The sequence below is a fragment of the Thamnophis sirtalis genome, unplaced genomic scaffold (assembly GCF_051295495.1).
Source record: "Thamnophis sirtalis isolate CommonGarterSnake01/CBP01778 unplaced genomic scaffold, rThaSir2_p1.2 scaffold_1, whole genome shotgun sequence".
Lineage (NCBI taxonomy): Eukaryota > Metazoa > Chordata > Lepidosauria > Squamata > Natricidae > Thamnophis > Thamnophis sirtalis.
Genome location: NW_028261381.1, coordinates 182,577,120 through 182,584,357, shown reverse-complemented (window position 1 = coordinate 182,584,357; position 7,238 = coordinate 182,577,120).

Here is a 7,238-nt window from a genome sequence, read left to right as displayed (position 1 = left end):
TTTTAGGCAGTCCTCGACTTACGGCTGATCACTTAGTGACTGATTGAAGCTACGAAGGACCTACTGGGGTGGGGAGGGGAGTTTACCAATGACCCAAATTCAAAATTTTGGCAGTCAGATAGCAATAGCAATAGCAGTTAGACTTATGTACCGCTTCATAGGGCTTTCAGCCCTCTCTAAGCGGTTTACAGAGTCAGCATATCGCCCCCAACAACAATCTGGGTCCTCATTTTACCCACCTCGGAAGGATGGAAGGCTGAGTCAACCCTGAGCCAGTGAGATTTGAACAGCCGAACTGCAGAACTGCAGTCAGCTGAAGTGGCCTGCAGTGCTGCATTTAACCACTGCGCCACCTCGGCTCTGCATTTCATATGCTCAGCAACGGAGGGTGGGGGGGGCACATTTGCAGTATCCCCGCAAATCAGCTGACCGTATATTTTACGATTTTACAATATTTTGCGATATTTTTATGCTTCTTCCAAAAAAGGGGGGGGGAAGGGCATCTATTTTCAGGTTTTTGACGAAATCAGCTGCGGGGTTTGCTTAACAGCTCCCTCAACAAAAAAAAGGTCGTAAAACTGATCCACTTTACAACGATCACGAGTTACCGACCGTATCTTTTTTCTTCGTTTTATAACGTAAAATGCAGAAGCAAATCATAGGAGAAATAGGAAAGGGAAAAGGGAAGGGGGGGGAGGAAAAAAGAAAGTAAAGGTATTGACCCTTCAACCTCCCCACTCCCACCCCTACAGCTGCCTGGGGAATTCTGGGAGTTGAAGTCCACAGGTCTTAAAGTTGCCAAGATCCCTGCTGTATTTGGCCAAGCTAAAGTCCTAAAAAAACGGTATTTGATAAAGCTAAACAACACTGGAAGTTTTTAAAGAAGAGATTGGACAGCCATTTGCCTGAAATGGTACAGGGTCTCCTGCCTGAGCGGGGGGTTGGACTAGAAGACCTCTAAGGCCCCTTCCAAACTTTTTATTATTCTGTCATGACTGTATCAACTTGCGTTTCCTTCCCTGGGGAATGTCACATGCCGTGTCAATCTCCACGGAGGCCTCTCGACGTCCTATTTTTGAAAGTGAGAGAATTGGGACAGGCACACTGACAGAAATAGGCACCCTTATCGACACAGGGACGTCTTATCCGACACACCAGCTATGTTAAGTGAGCCCCTGATTGATTCATCGGACGCACCGCTGGTCCGTCCAACGGATTAGATTAAGGGACAGCAAGTTTCGGGCACGTTAGCAGCACTGGAAAGAGATAATTGGGAAATAAGGAGGGGGAATAATTGGAATTTGCAACCTTCCCTGCTAATGTTGTGGCCCGCCAGTGGCCAGCGGAGTAGGCAGAAGATTCGGACAGTGAGGAGATTGGAGAGGAAGATGGGCCAGTCCTGGAGTCTGGGGGAGGCTCTGACGAGGGCTCTGCGTCGGAGGCAGAGAGGGGGACAGGGCTGTCCGATAGTTATCAGCTGCCTTCGGAGTTGGAGATCGGTGGGGGAGAAGAACAGCTGGAGCCTGTTCCCCCTCCTAGCCTCTCTCCTTCTCTTTCTACCCCTTCCTTCCTTCCTCTGCTTTCCTCTTTCTTTCTTTCTTTCTTTCTTTCTTTCTTCCTTCCCTCCCCTTCCTTCTCCTCTCCTCCTCTCTTCCTCTCCTTTTCTGTTGTTATCTCTTTTCAACTGTCAACTGGTGTATTTTCGGGATGGTATATGCGCATGCACAGAGCTGCCAGATGAAGGGAACAGCTAAAGAACAGGGGTCGATTCGGGGGTAAAGGCACAGGCGGGCAGGGAATGGCCCCTCCCAGAGGAAATAAAAGAGGGGAGGGGAGTTTGCAGGAGGCAATTAGTTCAATTCAACGGGGTGAAGATCTGCTCCTGGCTCCTTGCCAAGGAATTGCTGCTACAGCGTGGCGTTTGGAAGATATCGGCCTGGCAGCTCTCCAAGCCTGATCAAGGCCTCTAGTGGTGAAATCTCGTGAGAGACGGTTGGCTGGGACTTTGCTGGAGAGGAATTCCCTTGAAACTAAACAAAAAGGGGTTTCATCGGGACGAGGAGTCGGCTTCGTGCTTTTGGGAAGCCTAGGTCAGAACAGCCAATCCCCCCACTCCCACCCCTGAACTAAAACCAAACACGCATACCAGCGCACAACATAAAGTTCAGATATACATCTTTCAACTATGCAGTTTTAAAAATTGCAAATATATATTGAGGGACAGTAGCATGCTACGCTCAGAGAACAAGCCAACATGGGTTTGATTTTATTTTATTCTTAAAGGGGGACGGTAGAACATTTGGTTTTAAAACACTGGAGTTTTTAAAGAAGAGATTGGAGAACCCTTGATCCGAAATGTGATAGGGTCTCCTGCTTGAGAAGGGGGGGTTGGACTAGAAGACCTCCAAGGTCCCTTCCAACTCTGTTATTTATTCTGTTATTATGCCCATCCACTGCAGGAAATCTTTACAGGGAGGGGGGCTCAAAAGAGGAAGGGGAGCGAGGTAGTTTTTTTGGAAAAAGGGGTGTGACACCCACCGACTGCCAAATATGTAGAAATGCCAGTCAACATATTTCCTTCGCATTATATTTATAAATATTATATATAATATTGATAAATACTATATTTATGTTTTCCAAATAAAATCACCTGTATATTTCTTATGACCTGTCGATAAAAGGGAAGTTATATCACTGCTGGGGAATTCTGGGAGTTGTAGTTCACATATCTTAATATATGTGAACAACTGATTTATTCAACTGATTTATATATAGACAAGGAGTATTTATGTTTCATTAGTGAGAACACAGATTGGGCCAAGGGTCTCCAAAGGTCCTCTCACCCCTAATCACATTAGTCATTGGTTCCCCCAAAATCGGGAGGGGGAACTGTCAACCTGGCCCCACCAATCCGCAGATAATAAGGCAGTTTTATGCTTGGTTCCATCTCAATCTCCCAATATTTACACCGACCCCCTTAAGACCCTCCTCTCCTAATCACACTTGGCCTCCTAAGGTGGAAGGAGACTCACCCTGGGTGCAGCTGGCCAACTTCTCTCCATTCAGTCCAACCCCTAGAAGATCAACCCAAGGCAGAAAGTTCAACCTACCTTGAAGAAGTCATCCTGGTGGACCACGCAACAGCTGGGGAGAGCTTGGACAAGCCTATTGGTCAACGTGGTCTTGCCCCCATTGGTCACACTAGAGGAAGGAAGGTGGAGCAGAAGAGCAAAGACAAGATTAGGATGAGCGACTCAGGAAGAAGCCGAGGGGTGAGATGAGGACCAAGGTGGCCTTCTTCTCCTGCCACCCAGGAATCAAATCAAACCACACGTTCCCAGGCATCTACCCCAAACCTGCTCCTTCTCTCTGCCTGCCCCACAACTCTCTGGCCTGAAGGGGGAGCCACTTCAGAAAGACAGGGCTTTCAAGCAATGTTTCTCAACCTCAACATTTTAATGGACTTAACAGACTACAGCATCTGAATGGACTTCAACATCTCAATGGACCAAGATCTTAACAGACTTCAAGATCTGATTGGACCAACATCTCAATGGACCAACACTTAATGGAACAACATCTTAATGGACTTCAACATTTCAATGGAGCAACATCTTAACAGACTTCAACCTCTCAATGGACTTCAACATCTCAATGGACTTCAACATTTCAATGGAGCAATATCTGAATGGACCAACACTTAATGGACTTCAACATTTTAATGGACTTCAACATCTCAATGGAGCAATATGTGAATAGACCAACATTTAATGGACTTCAACATCTTAATGGACTTCAACATTTCAATGGACCAACATCTTAACAAACTTCAACATCTGATTGGACCAACATCTGAATGGAGCAACATCTTAACAGACTTCAACATCTCAATGGACTTCAACATTTCAATGGAGCAATATCTGAATGGACCAACACTTAATGGACTTCAACATCTTAATGGACTTCAACATTTCAATGGACCAACATCTTAATAAACTTCAGTATCTCAATGGACCAATATCTGAATGGACCAACACTTAATGGAGCAACATCTGAATGGACTTCAACTCCCAGAATTCCACTGGCTAGAATGCTGTTTGTGGAATTCTGGGAGTTGAAGTCCATGCATCTTAGATATGCTGAGGTTGAGAAAACAATGCTTGCAAAAAAAAATGGCTGTTGTGTTCACTCAACACACTTAACTCAGTTATTAAGTAACCCCGGTTCTGCTACCATTCACATGGGTCCCACCATCCTCTGCCCCAGACCACAATTCTCCAGGGACACCAGGCTGTGCCAAGGTTCCATTTTTCAGTTTCTGGTCACACCGCTTCAGGCTCAATAAATAAATAGTACTGTTCTAATAAACAAATAATCCCATGCAGTAAGTAAACAGCTAATACTGCAATAAATTGTAAAAGAATTAGACACAAGCATTAAATGTATTAATACGTTTAATATTGTGAGTTTTATACCCAAATGCATTTTATTCTTTATGCTGTTGAAATAGTCTGAGAATCGGTGTCTCCAAGTTAGTCGAATTAGCAAACTTCCTCAAACCCCGAAATAAGTTACCCTGACCTAATCCACATATCAAAGGATAAGGTCTGCAAACACAGAGTTAATTAAATCGGGCCTCCCAGAGGGGTTGCATGTTCACAAGAACAAAAATACCTACACACACACAAACACACAAACCCTCAAGTGTCAGCCTAGAACCAGCACCTCCACAAACTCCCCCTGAAAAAGTTTGCCACTGTACCCCAAATTCTCTGCAGCCTGACCCCTCCCTCTAAAGGAAAACTATTTTGCTTTTAAAATAAATATTTCTTCTTTCCTGCCCAGATCTCATTTTTATTTATTCTTGTGCCACCCGGGCTCAAGCTGGAAGCCTGGATTATTCTTCTGATAAGATTTAATGTTTTATTAAACCTTTTTAGACTTATTCTTTTATTCATGACCAATTTTATTCCAGTATTATTAATTGACATCTGAAGCGGTGTTACCAGAAAGCTACTGATTGGGCCCCAAAATATCCGATCCTTTGCTTTAAATGTTTTGGTTTTTTTAAGAATAAAAGTTGTAAAAGCTCTTTTATGCTCAGAAACACAGATCATTTTTGCAATATTTTTATTTTTAGAAAAACACATTTTATTTCGGTTCCAACAATGAGGAATCATTTTATTTATTTACTTATTTACTTACTTATTTAATGTATTTACTTTAATTTTACTATTTTATATTATTATTTTATTATTTTATTATTTTATTATTTTATTATTTTATTACTTTATTACTTTATTACTTTATTATTTTATTATTTTATTATTTATTTTATTATTATTTTATTTTACTATTTTATTATTTTACTATTTTATTATTTTATTAGTTGTTGTTTATTGCTTATTGCTTATTATAATTTATTATTTATCATTTATTATTTATCATTTATATTTTTTAAACCCAGGTTTCAGCTTGCATCTCTTCTGAGAAAACGACAGAGAAGAAACTTTATAAGTTTATATCCGGGCGCCCCCCACTCCCACCCCGCCCCTCTCTCTGCCCTCCAAAATCTGGAGCCCACCCAATGGGTTTGGAAGATACTCTCGGCTGGGGAAGATGGGAGCAGTAGTCCTACTGCTGGGGCGGGAGGAAGAGAGAGAGAGGGAAAAGGAGAAGCGCCTATTCAAAATAAAAAAAATAGCGCGCGCCTTTCCCAAGCGCGTTGATGATTGGCCGGCTGGCGGCCGGGCGCGCGGTCCCATTGGCTCCGGGGAAAATGAATGGACCAATGACGCAATCACGAAAGAACAAATCAATGAATGAACAGACTTTCCCGCCCTGCCGGTAAAAAGTTCTGTTGTTTCTCCTTTTTCCCCGGCTTTTTTTTGAATGGGCTTGGCGGGCGCGGGAAAGGAAGGCGGGAAGAACAGAGTGGGGAAGGGGGCAGAGAGAGAAAAAAAGCCCCCCCTCCTCTTCTATCTGGACGTGGAGTCGGGGGGGGGGTCTCCTTTGTTTCTCTAAGCTGTGATCTGTTGCATCCATTTGTGGGGGGGGGGGCGTATCATCAATTTATCTTTATTCTTGTTTGTTAAATTCCTACGCCTCCTATCTAAATTCAGATATTTCAAATATTTCAGAGGGAGATCTGCCTTGGGAAAAAGGAACGCTACAGAGGGGGGGGGGGTGTATTCATTTCTTGATTATTCCCAACCTGATTTTTGTGGGGGTGGGATCATGGGGGGGTCTTCTGTCCTTTGCCTCTGGGAATCAGTTCAAATCTGTTAAAATTTGCCTGGACAGGACATTGAAAAAGAAATGCACCCCCCCCCCCCAAAAAAAGAATCCCCAACCCCATCTAGTCCTCCCTGCTTTTAAAATAAAATGGAATAAGAGGTTTTATTTGTATTCTCTTGCATGCAGTTACACTGACATAGTTATTGTTCTTGTTTATATTTATCACTTACACATTTGTATCTCCATATAAGAAGTTAAAATATACATTCTGGGTTGCTTTGCTTAACATCCATACACCTATTTTGTATTATCATCACTCTATTTTTTTCTTTGCTCCCTCCCTCCCTTCTCTACTTCCTTCCTCCTCTCCTTTCCTTTTCCTACTTCCCCTACCTCTCCCCTGCTCCTCTCTTCCTCTTCCCCCTCCTACCCTCTCTCCTTCTCTTTCTACCCCTTCCCTCCTTCCTCTGCTTTCCTTTCTTTATTTCTTCCTTCCTTTCTTTCTTTTTCTTTCTTTCTTCTTCCTTCCTTCCCTCCCCTTCCCTCTCCTCTCTTCCTCTCCTTTCCTGTTGTTATCTCTTTTCAACTGTCAACTGGTGTATTTTCGGGATGGTACAAAAGTTGGAAGGGACCTTGAAGGTCTTCTAGACCAACCCCCTGCTTAGGCAGGAAACCCCCCACCCCACAAACGTCACTCAACATTCTGCCTTCAAAGGGGGTTTAAGAAAAGGGGATAATTTTATTCGGGGATCTCCTAGACCGGCCCCCATGGATCCATCTGGCTCTCCTACAAGGGAAGGCGGGGCTAGGATGAAAAACGGTATCCTCCCCCCCCCCAAAAAAAATAACCAATAGCCCTGACTGCCTTCCTTGGAGAACTTTCTGACCAATGTCTATTCTATGAAGATCCTCAACCATCCAGGTCATGGTTGTCCCAAAAGTGCTTTTTCAAGAGGCAACTGGATTTAGAGAAGATCAGAGTTGGAAGGGACCTTGGAGGT